The 22,497-nt window shown below is 37.1% G+C and overlaps 1 protein-coding gene across 1 annotated transcript in view; it reads left to right on the plus strand.

Annotated features, from left to right (window-relative positions):
* Positions 1 to 22,497, plus strand: part of CCDC178 (coiled-coil domain containing 178) — a 176,111-nt gene that overhangs the window by 132,156 nt on the left and 21,458 nt on the right. The window lies entirely within an intron of this gene.

The following is a 22,497-nucleotide window of genomic DNA, read 5'->3' on the forward strand; positions in this document are numbered from 1 at the left end:
CTATCTTCACTCTACCAGCTTAACTCCTTAATTCTTGATCTAGATGATGTTGCAATAAGTCTTTGTGGATTTCTGCTTACCATGTTTTTATGAGAGAGATGGTAGTTGGTATGTACTTTAATCTTTTCTTTCCTAGAGGAGATCCTCCTCACTCATGCTAAAGTACATTTGCAAGCTACAGAACATGAAGCTCCCCATGTCCACACCTTTTCGCTTCAGGATAGTTCAGGCCGAGGTGGTCAGATGGGGTCCAAAACAACTGAGCAATATGGACCTTTGCAGCTCTTGCTGGCTCACTTCTCACAGTTGGCAATATACTTTACTTTGCAATTTCCAGCTCAGCATAGCCCTGGTCATGTGTTGGAGCTGCTTTATAGCTACACGTCATTCGAGAGAAGCAGTTTGATCGTTCCCATTATACACAGCTTGGCTGGCAAGGCAAAGAAGTCTCCCTCCTCCTTAGTTTGGAATTTGTGTTTTGCTTCTGTTACAGTGGACAGCAGTAGGTTTTTTTCATTATCTAGCACCAGTGAAACAAGACTTCAAACTGCCACATTAGTGATATGTCTTTAAGAATTTGTTCTGGTCACCAAGTCCATCAGTGGTCTCTATTTCATTAAGTCCCTTGGTTGAGAGTGAAAATTCCAGCCTCTTGTACCAGCATATATGGCTGAATTTGTTGTAGCTGGTAGTTTTCTCTGAGTCACGCTACTGTCCAGGAAATTGTATATTATCATGCCATGAAAGTCTAAATTATCATCTCCTAAACTCAGTTAGAAGTAGGAAGTTGCAATATTTTTTAAAATCTTTGACATTGTATTGAAAAGCAAAAATCTCTAAATTTCCTATGCAAGTTTTCCAAGCCATTGACTTTGAAATTCTGACATTTTTCTTTTTCATATGAAAAACATATTTTGACATAGACAATATATGTTGCAATGTTGCATTTAGAATATATTACTACATTAAATGTAGTATGTTCATGTCAGTGTTTTCATACACTGTACTAACTCATAATTAATTTAAGAAACAGTAGAGGCAATGAAACTTTCAGAAATTATCGGTGTTTAATGAGAAAGCATTAATGGCTTTTGGAAATAATTTCCTGTAAAAGAAATCCTATAATACAATGAAATCTTGCAAGAAGGCTCCTTTGGTGGAAAACTGAAGTTTTAAATGTTCTTCCATTTATCTTTAATAACTGCCAAATACATATTTTTTGCTGCTTTTAATAATAGGTAAATAAATGTTGATTTTACAGTGAAAAATATAAATAACAAAATATTGTAGAAACTTAAGCCACTGCCTTCTGTATCAACGTCAGAATAACATTTTCAGAAAAACTTTCCTCATTGCCTTTCTAAGATCAGTACAAAATTACAAGTTTTAAAGGCAGACTACCGTACACACGTTTCCTCAAGAATAAAGTGGTCCTGATTTTTGACACATGAACAAGTTGTTGGTCCATCAGCTGCAGAATGGTAACTGTGTGCACAGTTCTGCAAATATCAGCATGTACCAGCAATATGGTAGATCATCCTACTATGAGTGAGGGACACATGATTTCCCAGTCAGGTGTGGATGAACCTGTAATATGGATAGATGGACAGAATTTATGCAGATTTGCAAACCATTTAACCAGAGGCCTAAATACTGTGTCTTGAGCTGCTCTTGATAGGTCTGTATAGGCTTTTAAGCTACACCATTGTATTCTGTGACTGTCTTAAATTATCTTGCCTTGAGCACTCGTTACAGAGTAAAAGAATGCACAGCAACTAAATGACAGGGCAGCTGATGCATGGTAACCTTTTCATGTGTCAAAGCCCTCTGACAACTTGAGTTTTACATATGCTTTTGGATTTTTTACATTAAATCATCAGTCTGCCAATGTTGTTCCCAAGTCAAAAAATTATGCTGTTGAATGATCAGAGACTTATTTTATTTGGGCAAGAACGAACATTTCTGCAAGACTTTGGGGAAAGAGTTAAAGGTGGAGCTGTTTTATCATAAAGAATAGCTAACTGAGTTTCATTTCACATCAGATTGTACTATGGCAATGCCACTGATACATGCATTTTTGAAAACAATTGCTCGTTCAACAAGAGCTTGGTCTACTTTAATAGGTTCCCTGAGCCATCTGAAGTTCTGTATGTATGCTTGTTTAACTCTTTAAACATAGTCTGCCTGCCTCCCCACTGGTTAATAATATCAGGTTTTGTATATGGTCAGAAATGTCAGAGTAACTAAGGCAGCCATACCCCTTTTAAGTTCTCAGAAGCACTGAGGGTGCGCATACCCCCCAGTGCTGCTGCGTATGTACAGATTACTCAGATGTACTGGAAAGGCAGGCAGCAATGATAGCCTTTGTGTCAGGGATCAGATCTGTGAGACACACAGGTAGATTGCGGATAACCAGCTTGCTTTCATGTTAACATTTTGTCATTCATCGAGAGGCTTGACACTACTTTCTACCATTTGGAAGATGCTATAATCACCAGCTATTTCAGATTGTGTTTTTTCTTTTTGGGGGGAGGAACAAAGGCTTAGGATAATTGATTTCTCCCTGCTGCCATGTGGAGCATTGTGTAAAAGGGATTATCTTTGATTTCCTTAGTCAATATTTTGCGAACATATTTTCTTCCCGGGAAGGAGGTGTTGTGAAGAACAGAGACCACAAAGAGATAAGCCTATATCTCCTTGCAAAATTATTTTATCTGCTACACTTCTGTCATATGTATACAGGAACACATAGCAGCATGAAGGAGAGTTAATTGAAGATACTAAATCAATGTACATATGATGAAACGTGTTCCTCTTCCTCATCCATTTTCTTCCATTTAGATGCAAGGTGATCAAAGTATAGCAAACAAGCCATTAAGAGAATTCTATGGTACTTGAAAGATCTTTAGCTACTCTGAACCTCTGTGTGAAACCCAGATTCCTGCAGCCATAATTTCCTTCCAGAATTAAATGAAGAGACAGTTCTAGTTCAGAATTATAGCTCGAATGCTGTAATTTTCCAAAGTATTGCCCATGATCATTAAAAGTACTGTCAGCCACTGAATAGTGACTGACAATCAGTTCAGTGAAGTCCAGCTGCTACTTTAAGTCTGGTATTGGAACATGCGATCTGGGACACTGGGGCAGCTACCCTGCATGGGTATTATATTAAATTAACAGTAGTGAATGGTGCATAAAATTGTCACTAAGATAAATTTATTATAGTATGATTTTATTCTCACATTATTCTGTATGGGGTGCTACCCCAACAGAGTTTCCAATTCAGTAGTATGCCTGAAGCCAGGGGTTTTATCAGCAGTGTATCAAAGGGTGTCTGGCTCTCATTCATATATAATTTACTCTTATTACACGAGATATTTCTATTTTTCTGCACTAACAGTTGTATATTTTCTAATGAAGGTTTAAATCAACTGGGAACCAGGGTATAAATAGAGTTTCAGTATTTTGTGCCAAATATGGATTGTTTGTCTTCCTGTTAGTTATGGATTGTGAGTGTATTATTGCTGAAGGAAAATTTTTTGGGTTTTATTTTTCTTTCATGTATTTATTTATAATTTAATATAAATTATAAGAACTTTTCAAGTGTTCAAAATGAATTATATAATTTAGAAAAAATATCTGAGATTATTAAGAGAAACATATGAGCCTACCTAGCCTGCCCAGGTCAGCTTTGTGCTTTATTGAACTTGTGACAGTAACTCTGACAGTATCCTGATGTTTAGTATTTACTAGCTGGATCTGGATAAGAGCTGAATAACTGCATATATTCAAGATTCCATAATGAAATTTTCCTCTCCAGATAATTCTCTCTTCAAAGTTTGGAAATTTCTTCAGAGATATTTTTAAATTGTGTCACCTCATCTAGAAGTGTAGAGTTATTCTAATGCCTACAAAGCCCCTTCTTCAGCATTTTCCAAGAAAAAAAAAAAAAATTAACAATACTATTATAGAAGTCCCACCAAACACAGATCTTTGTTACCCTTTGATCTATATATTATTCTCCTAAACATGCCCACCATTGTATGTATAAACATATCAATAATATTAAGTCAGCTGCCTCCTAGAAGTGTGTTGCCAGTATTGAAAGAGTCTGTGAATGAGCTCAGAAAGCAAATTACATTTGTGAAAAGTATTCTGGATTAAATAAATATTTAATCAAGCTGAGAGTAGCTGGATAAGAAATCTTTTTCCTTGAAAAAATGGCAGGTTTTCAGAACTAAATTCTTCATAGGACTTTATTTAGAAGCTTTAACAGGAGCATGCTCTTAGGGCCTAGGACAGTATTTCCACTTATCTTGGGTTGCTTAAACCCAGTTTGGACCGGGGTCTTCATCATCTGTCTCAAATAATCCAGATGGGTTTTCTAAGGTCACACTATTCAGTGTGTATGGTTAGATTTTCATCATTCTCTTCTGTTGAAGCTATACCGGTGACTTTGTAATGCATGAAAATATCCATCCCTGCTCTGAATTAATGCAGAACAGAGAACCTTAGCTTTGATCTTCAACCTTCAGATGAGTGCCATAGCTGCCTGGGGATTGATTTATGGCACAAGAGAACCCTTCTGTTAACCTCACTCACTAGTTTTTCACATGTCACCCTTGTATGAAACAGGGGAACGTTTGAAATTGCGAATAAGCTTGTGGCACAGGAGGATTCTTTCCTGCACATATCTAATGCTAAGTTTTACTTAAGATCAAAGACCACCCTTTTTTTAAATGTAAATATTTTTTTTTCTGTCTATGTATACTTTTAGAAGAAATTAACATTTAAAAAGCTTCTCAGTAGCTCTGCACGTCAAACATAAAAGTTTAAACACTTAAGAATATTCATCAGTGCGACTATTTTGCTGAAGTGATAAATATAATTTAAAGGAATATATTCAAATGAAGGCTATCATACAGGGTTGCTATCAATTTTTATATAATGAAAGAGATTAAATGAATCCTTGCTGATGCATTATTGGTATGTGAAGAACAAGAAGAAACAAATCACACACATTTTCCCACTTAATTATTGTGCTAGACACTCATTGTCATATCATTGACCTATTTGGTCATGCCCAAGTTAATCATGCCTGAACCTTTTCCCAGTGGGAAATAAGCTTCTTCACTTCCTGTCTTGCAGGAATATCAACTAAAACTCAGTCACATATGCCCATAGTCTGATCACTGCAGCCCACCGTAACTGTCGTCTCCAGCAGTGAAACTGCAATCTGCGGCATGCCCGTGAGAGTCGGTGTCAGAAACCCATCACTTCCTGTGTGCCTTCGTTCAACTCCGTGCAGTCACTTACCACATTAAATTATACCAACCTCTGTTTGTAAAAGTGTTCCCCTCCTTTTTTTTTTTTTTCTTTTTTTTTTTTTTTTTTTTTCCCTTTTTGTTGTTGTTGTTGTTTTCGGGGAACTGTTTTGTCACACTGAAATAGAGTTTATGTGCAGTGACAGCCTAATAAGCCAGCAACTTTAGTCGCTTATTAAAGTCAAGCATGTGTCTTTGTTTCATGTTGCTAATGATGTGGAACCGTGGAGGCCCGAGTATATTTCGTCTGGACGGTGTGGGAGCGAATGCTGAGAGCTCATTACTTGGCTCCCCATTGGAATCCTGCAGGCTTCTGCTCATTGAGGAGACTGTGGGGGCTTTGACAGAATTATTATACTGAATATTTTTAGACTCATTAACTATATCACCAAAGCAAAACATCTCTTCCTTAGATGCAAATGGCTGCAGCTACTGTGGCTTTGCTTTAGTTATTGCAGAAAAAAGGATGAAGCTTGAAAACATCTTAGGAAAAGGATTTTCATGCCCGAATGTTTGAATTTGTAACTTATATTGGGAATGTGTAAGCCTTTTTTACCACATTTAAGCCACTCATGTCTAAGTGCCATTTAAAAACACATATATTCAGTTTCATGTAGTAAGCAGTGCTCAATCTTTTAAATTTAGAAACTGCCACTGAAGTACACAACAAAATAGGAGCTTTTGGTATTCCACCTTCTATTCCAGAGTGAAAAGATTTAAATGTAAAAAGCTTGTGTTAAAGTAATTATAGATGCTTGAGTTAAGCCTTCAAAGGTAAAGAAATTCAGAGTTAAGGCTAAAAATTCTGACTTTCCTTTAACCTAAGTGCTGGAACATATGTACTGTGCAGTATGAAAAATCACACACTTCTCCAAGCCGTACAATTCCTAACCACAACAGAGTGATTTAAAGATGAAGAGTGAGACAAAATTTTTAGCCTAAGTCTGAATTTCCTTGCTATGATGGGTTTAAGCTGGCTCTTAATGTTACTTTATTGTAGCTTTTTGAGGTTTAATTGAGACTTAAGATGTACTTGAAGAAAAATATGAATACCTTAAAATTAATTCTTCAGAGCAAAGGACAGAAAATTGCATTTATGGCTCCATTTGTTGGAAAAGTGAAGTTGGCTGTGAACTGCACATTATTTCACCTTCTATAAAATTATATTTTGATTTCTTGATGGAGACCTTCTCTATATGTTGTGTACGAGCTTACCTTCTGTAAATTATGAATTTGAGGAATTGCCTAAGTATATGGACATTTTAGAAAGATTTAAAAATTTTAGAAAGTAAGTGTTTTTTCTCATAGTGTGTGCGAGCTTTCATCTGGATTTTTCTCTGAAATTGTTGTAGGTGAAAAAACAACTATTTTGATTCCTAGGAAGAAAGACATTGCTTTTTATTTGTGGTTCATTTCCTGCTGTAGTATTCTCTGACAATGGTGACAACGTCTTTATACATCAAGAAGTTCTTCTTTCAGTGACTGCCAGGGACTCTGGAGGGAATACTTCGTATATGAAACATGTTTCCCTTTGGGATTTCACCACCAGAATAACAGTTCTGATCAGCAGCCCATTAGAAAAACGTTGTTTTTTTTTTTTTCTTCTGAAGCTAAGAAAGAGAATAGTTAAAAATCTGACAGATAAAGTTATACTGAATTGAAGTTGAGTTTTGTGCACATAGGAACTTCACATTGTCTCTCAAGCAGTAATTTCATAATAGGTGTAAAAAAGGGAGGAGTTTTCAACTTAAGATCATTGAGTAAGGGAAGCCTCGGGGTGGACAGGCAGCGTGGGCCCAATTTTCATTTTTTGATACTGCAGTTCCTGTTCTTACCAGTTTGTGGCACAATGCTATTTAATTTAGATGTTGGGCAGAGCTTGCAAACTCCAGTGCCTCAGGCTAGGTACCTAAACCTTTATATTTAAGCAACTAGGTAATAGTAGCCCGATATTTACCAGGGAAACTCAGTCTTTCTGAAAGACAGGGTTATAAATATGGGTCTCAGTAAGGAAGCCAACTCTAAAACCAACGGCCATGGTTGTTCACTAAGTAATAGACTCTTCCTTTAAACTGCAAATGACTTTTCAAATTCAAATGTAAATACTCTGTCAGGAAAATTCTCACCTGCAGAACTGGTTCACAGTTGTGATTTCAGATGTTTTGCAGTAAAAATAGCCTGAAGCCAACACACCTGTCTAGATACATAGATGATCCACGGGAAATAAAACAGACTTGAGCTGTAGGCATGCAAATGCAATTGTTTCGTTTCCTACATACAGTATTATAATCAGATTAGTAGATGTAATAACACTATAAACAGATGTTCACTATCAGTTATTGTATTTACAATCTTATAGTTATCCAAAATTAACATCACTGTACAATCCCACCACCTTTTTACTTATTTTAGCTATTTTAATGCCTGTGAAGCTGTCCTCTTTCAGTTCTGGGGAGAAAAGGTTTGGGTTTTTTGGGTTTTTACCTAAAGAGATATGTCTTGCAGTGAAAAAAACACTGGTAACAAACATGCATACTCTGTTGGGGAATATGAATTAGGAGAGTCTTTAAGTATTACCAAGATGCATTCTTGAACTATACAATAAGTATTTATCAGATTATATGATATAATAAACTACTTTTTCTACATTCCTGGTGGCTGTATTTGAGGTGAGCTCTGTATTATAAACCTTGCTATGTCCAACAACATGGAGCTTTTTAGTTATCAACCTTTTAGTTACTGTGTAGTTGCCAAAAACTGACTTTCCTAGACTATTGACCAAGTTCAAAGCTTTGTACTTACATGGATTATCATATTTTTAAAATTTCTGTGTTTCTTTGCTATCTATAGCATAATAGAATCACACAGAATCATCTAGGTTGGAAAAGACCTTGAAGATCATCCAGTCCAACCGTTAACCTAACACTGACAGTTCCAAACTACACCACATCCCTCAGTGCTATGTCGACCCATCTCTTAAACACCTCCAGGGATGGGGACTCCACCACCTCCCTGGGCAGCCCATTCCAACGCCTAAGAACCCATTCTGTAAAGAAATGCTTCCTAATATCCAGTCTAAACCTTCCCTGACACAACTTGAGGCCATTACACCTATTGCTTGTTACTTGGTTAAAGAGGCTCATCCCCAGCTCTCTGCAACCTCCTTTCAGGTAGCTGTAGAGGGCGATGAGGTCTCCCCTCAGCCTCCTTTTCTCCAGACTAAACACCCCCAGTTCCCTCAGCCGCTCCTCGTACGACCTGTGCTCCAGACCCTGCACCAGCTGCGTTGCCCTTCTCTGGACATGCTCGAGTCATTCAATGTCCTTTTTGTAGTGAGGGGCCCAAAACTGAACACAGGAATCGAGGTGCGGCCTCACCAGTGCCGAGTACAGGGGTAAGATCCCTTCCCTGTCCCTGCTGGCCACGCTATTGCTGATATAAGCCATAATAGCTGACTTTGCAGACAAATGTTATCTTCTGTTGTCTACCTTCCATATGAGATAAGAGCTTTGTATTTATACTGAAGTAGTTGCCTTAGTTGATGTGGTTTTGGCACTGAAGATGTATTTTTCTTCTTGATTTGGATTTATAGTGGATTTTTTTAGGAATATGTTTCAGGTATTAGAAAAAAATAGTGATATTTTATTCTATATAGCACATATGATTGACCTCAGAAGCCATTAGGATTAACAGGCCTTTGCAACTTTTGAATGAAATACTTAAAGATAAAGAAAAGTGATCTCAGCCTGGTTTTATGTGTTGTTTTTTTTTAAAAATAAATTCAACTCGTAAAGCTAAATTTATTGCTATGCTCTTTACTGCTTTTTCAAAGTCTGGAATAGTCTAAAGCATCCAAACAAGCACTTATTTTGCATTAGAGAAGTGAAAAACAGTTGATGTGCTAGTCAACCTAGTCTTTAATTTAAAACAGACATACTAATTTTGTCATCTAGGATATGGTAGCTCTGTCTGCACTGTCAGCTAGGTGTACTTATTGTGTGCCCTTAAATCCTCATGTCCTGATCTTCCAAACTGGAAAGCTTTTGAAGAGCAATGTTTGTGCATCCAAATTTTCTTCCAAAAGAAAGCAAGGTGCATGTGGAGTGTGCAGGTTTTTGCTTTCTTTTCCTTTTTGCAGAAATGAAAAACTGATTAAAATGAGCTATAACTGTTGTTGCTTCTGCTTGTTACTTAGAAGCTGAATCTGTGTCTTGAAAAGTAGAAGAGGAACACACACAGAAGTGGGGAGAAAAAGATCACCAAAAATAGAAAATTCAGCTTCTGACATTTATATTTTCCATTTTTCAGCATTATCATAGCAACAAAGACTAACAGCATTGTGTTTCAGGCCCTTCCGATACATTAAAAAAGGCTAAAAATTAAAGGAGGCCAAAGAGACCTCCTTTGGTCTCAAGCCCAAATGATGTTTCTTCTTGGTTTTCATAGTGCCATGGCTGACTTCATGGCATGGCTCATCCACACTACACAGCACTCGGCTGTAGATTTCTGTCCTCTCAACCTCAGTAGAGACCTTGCAGCCTTAACTGGTGGCTAATAGTATGTACTGCTGCATTTCAGCTACATTTATTTGAAATCATGTTAATCCAGCAGAGTAGGTTTTTAAAAATAGTATTAAAGTGGAGGTATGTATAATATGCCATGAGATGTGGCATGATGACACTTAGGGTGTCTGGGGATACAAAGCTTTCTGGGAACAGTCCCTGGAGTAAATCATATGTAGGCTTTGCCTGCGAGAGAGCACATGGATTAGTCTGAAATAAAATCAGAGAGTGAACTAACAGTGTTGATGATCAGATGTCTAGGGGTAGAGTTTGCTCCAAAATCCTCCTTTATGTTGCAAAGTTGACACATGCTTGTAGTATGGATAAAACTTCCCTCAGTCTACTATTAATTCACACTTTCAGGCTACTTAAGACATAGGTTTTGCTGTCTTTTAGGCAATATAGGGAAAGTGAGTTTAAGACTTCCTAGAATTTGATTGAATATTTGTAGGATGAAGACTGGCAGTGGTGAGAGAAGAGACAAGATAAGAATAGGCAAACAGTGATTTGGAAAAAAAAGAGTGGTCCAGGGAGATACTGGAGTTTTCAAATAAATCTGAGTCAGCTTATGGACAAATGGAAGAACCTTTGTCTATTAAGGCCGCTCTTCTTTCAGAGGCTGAGAAGGAATTAAAGATTCCCAAATCTCAGCTGTCATTCACTCTCAGCATCTATGCAACTCTTTGTGGTACTTACTGGGTTTCACATCTATGAAACACTTTGTGGTTTCATCCCCTTTTAGCTCTGTCTCACATGAAATATTGTTATACTCTGTAGAAATAGTCTCCTCCAGAAATACTCTCTTCCACGGCACATGTTGATCTGTTCCCAATGCGAGTTCACCCATTGCTTTGAAAAAGATAGGAAAAAGACTATGAACCATATCATAATACATAGGGTCTTAAATTAACATTGCAAAAGCAACTGTAAGCCTGGCATTTCCTAACTTCTGAACATTTCTCTTTCCTTTTTATTATCCTTTTAAGGTAATTGTGTCTGATTATAAAGGCATTAACTAGATTCCTTTTTGCATCTTTCATTTATCTAGTAATCAGGAACATAATATTGAATCTATTTGTGTAATTGTGACTGTTAAGAATCTTGGAAATCAAGATAGGCAAAACCTGACAACTAACTCATGGTTACCAAAGTCAGCGACTCAGGTCATTAATGGTTTAAGTACCTCCTCATTAAAATAGTTTAACCAAAGATGTATTTTCTGTCCTGTTTATCACTGCTGTCAGATCTTATCTAGGAAAACCTCTATTTGAAAGGTTTTATACAGACTGCATTTCAAAGAAGGATTAAAAAGCTGAAAGTTCTTGACAAACACAGTGAAGATCAATCTGAAGCTTACATTCTAGTAATGGCTTCCTTGTTTTCATACATGCTTGGATTTTCATCAATTCTGGAGAATTTTTCATGAGTTAGGAAATATATGACAATGCAATTATAATCCTTGCTAAGAAGAAAAGTGAACATAGACAACAATTTTATGGTAGCGTCCATTAAATACATATATCTTTGGAAGCAGTGTCCAACAATTTTTGTGTGATCTTTTTATTTTAGTGTTCCTATTTAATACATTTGCCTTGTGAATATAATACCTGTATAATAAGAGCTGCAACTGGTAGAAAACGTTTTTGATCAAATCATATTTAAGATGTGCACAAATTTTTGTTTAAGAAACACACCTAAGTGATGATAGTAAGAAGTAAATGAAAATCTGCCAGCAACATTAATGAAAGAAAAAATGAGGTGACAATTTAGTTAACATCTTGAGTCCAATTAATGTATCATTAACAGAAGCTAAGCTTTCAGCACAACCCTGCTCAGAGATTGAGAGACATTCTGAATTCCCCTTGCTAGGCTGGGGTCTGTGACTCCAGCACTGTCCCTCCTGGCACACTGCCTGAGGTCTAGGTAGCCTGACTGTGCCTGTGTGGCCCCCCTCCTAATAGAAACTGTGGTCCCAGTTCTGCAGTGGGGACTCTGGTGGCTGACACAAGAGCCAGACACTTGACACCTGGAGGTCCTGAGGTCTTCCCCAAAGTCTGGGGCAGAAGTCCTGAGGCCTTGTGCCGTTGGGGCCAAGAATGTCTGTGTTTTGAAAGTTTGCAATTTCAGGGCAGTCAGCCTTGTCAATGTTAATAGGCTCCCTGTTGTGGTGCTAAGGGATGAGGTATGGATCTATCTGGGCTAGAGCCTGGCCTCCTAAGACTTCCAGATTGCTTGATGCAATGTAAAAATGACAAATCCTAGGACCATTGCAGTTGTTCAGTGAATTTTATTTTAGTTGCTGATAATTTCCCTAGCATTGTCGCTTTGGGGGTTTTGCTTTTCTCATAACTTGAAAATAATTTGCTAAATTGAAATATGATTTCATAAATTTCATAAATTGAAAAATTATTGTCCTCTTTGACTGTCTTCCCTATTCACTGTTTGGCTGTTCCCATTTTCCTGAAAGCAAGGTGTGAAATACAAGATTCAGCTGTGATTGTTTCAGGCTTTGTCTGTGCTCTGGAACAAGGGCACACCCAGCTCTGGTTTGTGGGTGCACATCCTGATTATTCCGTCATTCAGCAGCAGGACAAGAGTCACATGCACATCAGCTGTATGCGGGACCTTAATTTCATTGTGCTGCAAACTGCTGCATGCAGACAAGGAGGAAAATGTGTGGTGCTTCTATGGGGATGAGGAGACCAGGGGAATGCCAAATAGCACTCATAGCCTGCAGGTGAAAATTAAGTAGGTGAATCTTACAATTGCTACTTCCAGGAAACAGAAATGCCCACAAATAATTTTTTTTTTCCATTAGTGGCTGGAAACTTCCTAGTGTATGAGGAAATGAAAAGTTATTTAGCTTTCGCATTAAATTTTTAAGTGACAAGCAGAATATGATCCTGTGCTTGAATTTTTTATCAGGGACTATACCAGAGACCTTATTGCTACATAAATTTCTGCTTTATCATTATGAAATACAATCATTTACAATAACATTACAACCTAATTGATGGCTGCCAACCTCTGGATGCTGTTGAAGAGAAGTGAGGGAAATATGAGCACACAGAAACAGAATTCAGCTTGAGTTAAAGTTTAGAAGTAAAAGCTTGGAGAATTGTTAAAGAACATTTTGAGCAACAAAATGACTAAACAAAGACAATATAATGAAATCTATGAGTGCACAAGTTAGTCTCTCCTTGGCTATAAAAACGCCATGATTGGAACCTACACTATTGCTGTTGACTTAGTGCTGGTTACCAGCATAGTATCTTGTTACTAGCCATCTTGAGTGCCAGACCACTGAAGTGGGCCCCCCTCCAACCTTCACATTCCCTTCCTAATCCCATCCTGCCCATGAATTCCTGTTATTTATGAATTCAATTCTTATTGTTTATGAAGAGCATGTGTACATCTAGCTCTTTCCAAGACACTTTCAACAGGAAATTCAGGATAATGTTGGCTATGAAGTTGACATCCAATCTGCAAAATGAAAGAGAGTTAGGGAACTAGCTTGGCCTGCTCCATAGTCCCCCGTACTGTATATTTATGGTACCATGTCCTGTTTTGACTTGTGCTAGATAGCACTTTCCAAGAGAAGGTCTAACACAAGTCAAGGAATAATATGCACCAACGACTGCTTCAAGCAGGGAATGTGGATGGGACAGCACCAGCTTTAGTTCCCTCAACACAATGCAGTATTCCACCACTATCCCAAGAGGCTTTGCCATGCCCAAGGGTATGCAGTGTCTATTCTCTGTTCCATCTTTGTAGGCTGAAACAGAGCCTTCACATTAATTCAGTCATTCTGCCATTAACCCCTCCTCCCCCTAAAATACTATTTGTGTCATAGGGCAGTGAGGTGATCACACAAGACTGAGAAATGGTAGTGAACTACATAGTGTGGACAAAGACAGCCTTGCCATTTAGCCTGTGCCACTTAGCCTTACTGCCATAGAATGGTTCCTAGCTCTGTTTATTTAACGATATGAAAGTAGCCCCAGGGGTTGAAAAACAATGTGCATCTCTAAGATGCAGTCAGCCATCAGCACAGAGGTAACATCTGGCAAGAAGTTATGCACATCTTAATTGGCCAGCTGTTCTTCTGATTGATTCATTGCCTTCCAGGAAGCACACTTACCTCTCCATGCTCAAGTTGGCCCTGCAGAATATCCAGCCTCTGGGCTGCTTTTACTGGACAGGTGGTATATTGTGCAAACCCATGAGGGAGATTCTTGTGCAAAGCCTGGCTTTGTTCAGCCGAAGGCCATGTCATTCCTGAAATGGTTAACTGAAAGTCAAGTTTCTGTCATGGCTAAAACAATTCTGGTGGGGTTTCAGTTAGGCATCCAGGAGCATGTGCAATTGCGGAGGTGCCCGTTGTATGACCTGGGCTATTGCGATGCACAGTCACGCTGCACAAAAGCCTAGGAATAGGCTGGTGACTAACAGCTCTGGTGAGATCACTGCCAGGTGCCAAAGGCCTAGAAAAACACAAAGGAAATGGCAGTAATGTCTGGTCACAACAGGCGGTTTCTGGCCAGAGAGCAAGATGGTCTTGATTTATGATCCTTGAAGTCTCATGAAGTTATAGGGGATAACTGATAAATGTATGTGTCATCTAGGGGAAAAAAAAAAAAAAAAAAGCCTTTTTTTGAATTTCATTTTACTGTTCTGCAATAATCAGCAGATACTTTATATGAAGTAGAAGCAACAGCTTAATATAAATGTTTATCATCATAATGTTTGATGTTCCTTAGTCATGACAGGCAGGGTGCTGTCTCCGTATTCTGATAGATCTACAAATGAAGTACATTTTGGTGATTAATCTTAGCTTATTTCAAAGGTAGCAAAGAAGACATGAATTCACTCTTCACACAGAGTTCGCTATTAAAATGTTTGGGAAAGTAGTGTAATATATTCCTATTAATGTTAGTTTATTAGTTTTATTTTTAAGATTACAAATTCATGAAAAAAAATTCTCAACAACACTAAATGCCAAAAGACTTTAATTTTGAAAAATATGTTAACAATTATACTCCAGAAATCCTTTAGGAGGGGACAGAGGATGAGATATGGTATTTTATTGTGCAATTTGTTCTCTTTAGAGTAAGCAGTAGAATCTGTAAAAGGAATGATTAGAGATTATAGATGCTTTAACAGGAGCAATTAATGGCAAGGTCAGGAATTTCTTTGGAGCAATCTTGTTTACTTGCAGGGTTTTGACGTAAGCTTGTGCTGCCTGACATGTTCCTCTAATGGCGTTGTACAAATAGAAAAAAAAACAAAAAACAAAAGTTGGGGAAAAGTTGTAGGCTTCTGTAGATGAGAGCTTTGGAGGAAAAAAAAAATTTAGAAAATGTAAACCTTTGGTTTGGGGTAAGTGCAATTATCTGCACCTTTTCAAGATGTTTCCATTCCTTGCTTCAGGCTCCTGGGGATGAAATAGCAGTATTTGATTATCAGTGTTACTAAATGATACAGAGCGCCATCTGGATAAGTGCAGATACATTTCCCTTGTATAGTAGTAGAAATAGGCAAGTATAAAATTTTTGAGCAAAGACTAACATCACACATATTCTATATCTCCTGAGTATCAAACTCTAGGCTATATTTTCAGAAACCTAATACAGAAAGCACACTGTCAGATTGGTATTACAGTGATACAGCCACAATAAGCAGAAAGATATCCTGATCTTACTCTATTGTCTCTTTTCCTTATTTTTTTCCTGACAGCAGTTAAAAATCATAACATTCTTTTTTTTTTTTTCTTTCCCCATTAACTCATGTTTTTGACTGTATTCACTGATATTTTTAGTAGAAGATTTTTTCAGGCTTTTCTTCATTTGTTTTTCAGGGGATCTTGAAATACAGTTTTCCTTTTTTAAAATTTAACGTTGCTAATCTGCTTACCAAAGCATTAACAACTGGAATAAGGTCAAAAAAACAAGTGCATCTTTTCATGTATACTTGCACATCAGCTGAGATTTGTTTTTTTCATGAGGCTTTTACTCATTTTTAAAGTATATCCAGTCTGTTGACAAAAGAGCTTTATTTAAATGAGCTATGTAATCTTTACCAGCAGTCTGTGGAGCAGATTTGACAATAAAGAAATATTTCATTACCTAGGAGCTTTGTATATTGTACAGGTGTAACTTGGTAGTTGAATATATAAAAAGATAAATATTAACTGGATTTTGCTAATAAATCTGCCATTCTTACAGCGCCAGAATCTGTAGAGTTGTTGTAATTGCCGTTGTTTGAGTTGTAACAATGAATGGAACTGATAAGGCTTATGTCATTTACATAGAATTTAGCATTCACAGCGCACTGTTGAATTAATATGACACACACATTGGATCCTCTGATATAAGATTAGCATCATTTGAAAATAGAGAACGTGTAGATTTAAAAGTGACATAGTCTCTGTTCAATACGTAATGGTAATTTGTTTAGGTCTGAAAATCATAGTAGGTTACTACTGATAGAGTGACTAGTAGTTAATACTTCTTCTGTTAGTTTCACTTTGGTTTTTACATTTTGTAATAAACTGATGTCTCAAGGGGAACTACTGCAGAATTAGAAAATAATGTTATGTTGAATCTAGAAGGTCAGGTACCAGCAGGTCAGGTACCAACTATATCAGTGTCAGTCAAGAGTGGTTATGTTTGCTGAATGTAAAACAGAGTCATGTTTTAGAAAAAGAATTCAGTGAAATAATATTAGTTTCCTGTACTGTAAACACCATAGAATAACTATGGTTTTAGCTGCCTAACATAGCAACCAGATGCCTAAAACCTTTGCAGATCTAGCCCTGGGTACAGTAATGTCAGAAATATACCTGTCTTCATGGCACACTATGATTTCAAGTCTCCCCACTGTCTTCAGTTGAATCTGTCACTGCTAATCAACTCTAGAAATTAAAGACTTAAATTGGATGCCCCCCCAAAAGAGAGCACAAAATTCCTAGTTATCTCTGAAAAGCTGAGATTACAAGGTTTGGTTAATGTGCCAGGGGTACAGTGTGGCAGAGATATGAAAATATACATTTCAGCAGGGTTACATTTAGGACCCTTGATTGTTACAGTGTACTTTGTCTTCTGTCATTCTCTGCCTTCTTCACAGTGTGAACCTGATGCATGCTCAGTATACGGTTGCAGGTGTGCATAAGCTTTCCAAGTCTTTTTGAGAACTGATGATGTATTGTTTTATGATATATGACATATATCATAATATATTATGATATATATTATATGACAAACTCTAGTTTATTCACCTTCATCTGAACTGAATCCAGCCTATTGTTTACCAAGATCTCTGCTCAACTTCATCTTGTATGTAGTATCTTCCTGATATTACATTGCAAATTATTTCTCTTGCGGGAGGGAGGAGAGAGGCCTTTTTTCTCTGAATAAGTCTGTGAGTTTTGTTTAAATGGTGGGATCTAGTACTACGTTTCTCTATGATATGATCATTGCTGTCTGCCTTGACATTTTTTAGCTTCTGGATTGCTCTGTGTATTGCTGACATCTCAATTGGTTATTGTTAATGTTATATGGTTTAGGTTCATAATATTTCATCAAAATATGGTATTGATGGTGGGCTGAGTCTAGTGAGACTTCTTGGAAATGCTCTGCCCATCTGTTTCTCTCATCTGCCTCAGCTATGCATATTTTTCCATTCTTGCTGCTGCTTAGTCCATCTCTTCCTCATTTTAATATTCACAAATGGGTTTAGTCACTTGGTAAGTAGCTGTAACTACTTACTGTAGCTGCAACATCATCTTCAGCTGCTAGTTCTTTTAAATGTCTCAATTTGTATTGCCTTAGATTGTTTTCAGTCTGGAATCAACTTTGTTCAGAGTAGCTATGTCTCTAAATATTTGTAATCAGAGAAATTTCTGTTCTTTGAGCCATGTGGCTGAGTTTACTTCCTACTTTTCAGGCTGTTTCTGAAGGAAACTTCAGGAAAGGAAAAAGAAATTGTAGTTGGTACTTGAAGGAAAACTCACAAAATCAGGTTTTTCTGATAAAATATTATTGCACGGGCAATTAATATTACATTTTTATGGTCTAGGTTTGCATCTCCTTGTTTGATGTTACTGTGTCCTAGCATAGCTGTGTAAAGCCTAGATTAGACTATGACAGAATTGCACCAGTTTTGATTAACAGTTTGATTTCTTAATTCCAAATTGCCATCCTTAACACAGACTTCACAGTTTGATCCAATTATACCTTCTGATTTTCACAGTGTCTTTTTTTCCCTGGGTTTGCTAAGCACCAATAGATAGGTACTTATGCTGCTACACATAGTCACATTGTTGTCAGTGACGAATCTCATCCCAGACCGAAATAACAGACATTATAGAGAAAATCAAGTTCCAGTGCTGTATTACTGATCTACAGTATGACAAATGGCTTTGTGAAGATGGTTTATGTGCAGAGTAGAATTATACAGAGATAAGCATTCTTACTTGCTCAGCAAGGCTGATAACGTGAACAATCTGGTCAACTGTAGGATCAGTGAGAGGCTCAAGAATGCTTAGAGAGTTCAACGTTTTTAAAAATTTTTGTTGATAAAACCAGGAAAAACCACGAGTGACTATCTGCAGTCAATAGTTTTCCAAAGACTTACAGTTTTCACCAGATGATTTTTATGAAGAAGTCACATCACATACAAAAATGCTGTCCCCTTTGAAAAGTGAGTCCCCCTTGCACACTGCATCTAGTAGAGGAAACATCAGTGCAATTTTGTAATAGGAGCAGAATAATGTATTTTGCCCAGAATACCTCATAAAAAGACCCCAAACTGCTTAGGTTATCCAAACAAATTCAGCCTGAGGCAAATACCTGCCATGCACATTTTGAGATCAAATGTTTAAAGTTTGGCGAAATTTAAAGAGAATCTTTTTTTTTTGAGACAAGTAGTATATTAGTTCTGCCTATAATAATATCTACTACCTTTTATGTGATCCAGAAACTTGGACTTTTACTGGTTCAGACAGCTTAGAAGTAAGTACGAATTCTAAATGCAGAATTCATTTTTCTTATGAATAATTATAATTTTGTAAAATAAAATGAAATTTTATTCATAGAGGGTTTGATCTCTCTTTGCATTCTCAGGTGTAAACCAGGAACAGTTATATTCAGATCGCTTGAATTGCAATAATTAGAAACAGCAGAGAGGAGAATTAGCTTTGTAATCATAACCCAATACAATGCTAGCATCTAGTCACTGGGCAGAACTGGTAATTGAAGCAGTCCAAGTAGTGTGTTATTGACCGACAAAAAATCCATCATGACTGAGTTCCACATGCTGTTCACTTTGAATTCTTAATGGGGCAAAATGCCATTTGATGTTTAATTAAGTAAACACCCCTAGTTTTGGGTCCATTGTCAAATATGTCTCCAGTCTGCATTGGTCTAGTCCTATGTGTAATAAAAGATAAGCCTGTGAAAATTTGGGGTTCCTGTGAACTGCCAGGCAACAAAAGTAAAAAGCTTTCTAGTCTAAATAAGATACAGTTCCTTCTCTCTGTGTGGGATTTTCTTTCAATTTACCTTTTCTTCACTGTATAAAGAATCCAAATATTGTGATAGCATGAATTAATGAGGACCTAGAAACAATACCACTGCAATAATGAATTGGGCCTGGATAGCCTCAGCTTCAAATAGTATCATATGCTTTTTATTCCAGTTTGATCCCTCAAAAGAAATTTCAGATTAAAAAATTACCTTAATGTCAGTCATATTACTGCAAAACAGGCATGAATTTAATGAAGTATCTTGATATATCATATCAAAAAACTTGAAGGTGAGAACAGAATAACTTACCCCAAATCATAAACTTCCTCTCTAGTAAGATAACAAGGTCAGCTAGTTCACACATCCTTTTCCCAAATTTGCACTGATATTATTGATGATATTAGTACCATATATAAACAAGGAATTAAACAAATATAGAGCCATATGCTTCCTCTGCTGTGAAGCACAGAGGGGAGCCACAACACAAGGAGAATAACAGCGAAGCCCCAAAGTAGCAGCATGGCAAGGGCAACTCCTTCACAGCATCATTCGTCCTCCCTGGCAGTTCACAGAGGTGCCTCTCCAGCAAAGCCATCAGCTCATCATCTCCTCCTTTGTAGGATGAGGACTGGGAGAAGTCACTTGCTGCAAAAATTGTCCCCTCCCAGCAAAAAAACCCCCGACCCCACACCTCTTTAAAAGCTATTGCTCCTCCTTGCGGGATGAGTTTTGGTTTGATGCTGCAGAAGCACCTGCAGTCCCTTTAATGGAAGGTTGTTTTGTGGGGACTAACAACAGACTTGATCAGCTGCAGTCATGGCAGGTGCAAAAATGACAGAAACAAGGATCGTGGTGCTTACTCTCTACTTGCATCCCCAAAATCTGGAGCTAGCTTGTCTTTTTATTTCCTTTTTCCTTCAGTCCTGCTCCTACAGAAAAGTAAATGTCAGAAATAAAGTGAATTTCGTACAAGTATTTGGCTACTCTACATATTTCCTCACCTTGATCACTGGAGATGCTGCTGTCTTCTCTGTCAACATTTGGGTTGATGTGGAGAATACTTAGAATACAGCATGTTTCTTAAATAGTGAAAAAAAAAGCAATGGAAAATGAAGGAGTTAACAATAATGTTGTGTACGCAACTCATGCATGCCATGCCTTCCTAAGTGTGTACATGTGATCAAAATTTAAAATATAAGGGAAAGCTAGTAACTATATGTCTATTATATGACCAAGGAGAGGATCAAAGGGAAAAGTATTGGTGTCTGTAGGGATGGAGAGATCATGGCAAAACCAGTGAAATCTACAGGCTGCTTTTGGGCTATAAATGCTCTTTAGCTAGGTTACTCAGGATTTTTCTGTTTCAGATTGTTCCCTCAGCAAAAGGTCTGCAGTCAACTCAGGAGCTTGCATGGCTCCTCCTAGGTTAGTGGGTCTAACAGTTTATTCTAAGCTTGCAGGTAACATTATTTGATCAAGCGTGTGCATATATTTTATTTATGTTGCAATTAATATTGGAAAACTTAGAAATATTGGGTTTAGGCTCCGTTATGCTAAGCACAATAAAATGTATTCAAAATATGAGATGTATGAGATACAGGGATACTCACAATAGCAACAACAACCTTCATGGACTTGTAATTTGCAAGTGTTTATTCAGTTCTTTGAAATGAGAAACATTAGTGAAGGTTGTATTGGACATCAACCATAATAAACTGTCAGTTCCTCAGTAAATATATAGTAATTTTCAAATAGCCATACATCAACATTTTTGAACGTCTTTTGATTCTCTCAAGACAAAAAAAATGGATAGCTGTTGAACTGGGTAGCCACTGATCCCTTTCACCATTCTCTGGCAAATCCTTTCAAGTGGTCTCCCAACCACCATTTTCCTCATCATGACAATGTATCTTGCAATTATTTTACGTTTTTACAAAAATGAGGATTTTGATAAGACAACTTACTTTGTTCTTCTGGGACTGAAGTAGAACGTTTTATAAAAATATTGTAAATTGTTTTGTTTGCTCCTCTCTCACCTACATTCTTTTTCAGACTCCAGAATACAAGATGAAATTTTAAAATAATTGAATTAACAGCAGACCCACAGAAAGAGCTAGATTTCAGAAAAAAACAAAAACAAAACCAAACCACAACAACCTAAAACAGGAGGAAAGAAGCAGTGGTACTTAGAAAAGGTTCTTCAAATTGGAAAATATTCATATTTGGTTTCAGGTTTTGTCTGTGATTCAGATTGATATTTTTATATTTTCCCATTCAGTTCATCTATGTTCCCTCATGTTATTTTCAATCTACAGTGGTAGGACTCGAAAAAATTATGTACAAAGATCTGTTTTACTACTTTACAGCCTCATTTACAAAGATGCAGAGTACTCACAGATTCCATAGAATCTAATGGGACTTGTGGAAACTCAGTATCTCTGAAAATCAGGCCATTAATTTTGAAAATGTGCATTAATTACTCTCTAGGCTGTAATAGCTCACTTGATATTACTATAATCTACATTCTTTTGAAAAAGTGTATTTTCCACCTGGTACACTGCGCTTGCTCCTAAAGAGCAGTCATATTTTATCATGTAAAAGCTTCTTTATAACTGATCCAATTATTGACCTGTGGCACTGACCTTAATGAAATGTAATATTTCCAAAGGAATGGTACAATCCATTGTGTTAATCTGGTTGACAGGCATACTCTTGAAGGCCTCATGCTAACAATAGCTATGGAATTTATTGAAATAATTAACCTGATGAAACACAAAACCATGTATTTCCACTAAGCAATAATTTAGGTGGTTTAAATTTCCATTTTCTAAATTGTGACTAGTGTAGAGTATGCAGCAATGTTTGCAGAACTTACCAAAGCCCACAGTCATTTTCAAAAACATTCAGTGTTGGTAGATTTTCAGATCTCAAAACATTTTCATTCTAGACTGAGAACTGCCACACCATGATTATGTGTTCCAAATACTTACAGATTAAGGAAAAACTGATACTAGTCAGCTACAGATTGGAACAGTAATTACTGTTAGCAAATAGCAAAAGCCTATCAGGTAAGCACTCCCACTTTGA

Source organism: Athene noctua, chromosome 2 (assembly GCF_965140245.1).
Source record: "Athene noctua chromosome 2, bAthNoc1.hap1.1, whole genome shotgun sequence".
NCBI lineage: Eukaryota > Metazoa > Chordata > Aves > Strigiformes > Strigidae > Athene > Athene noctua.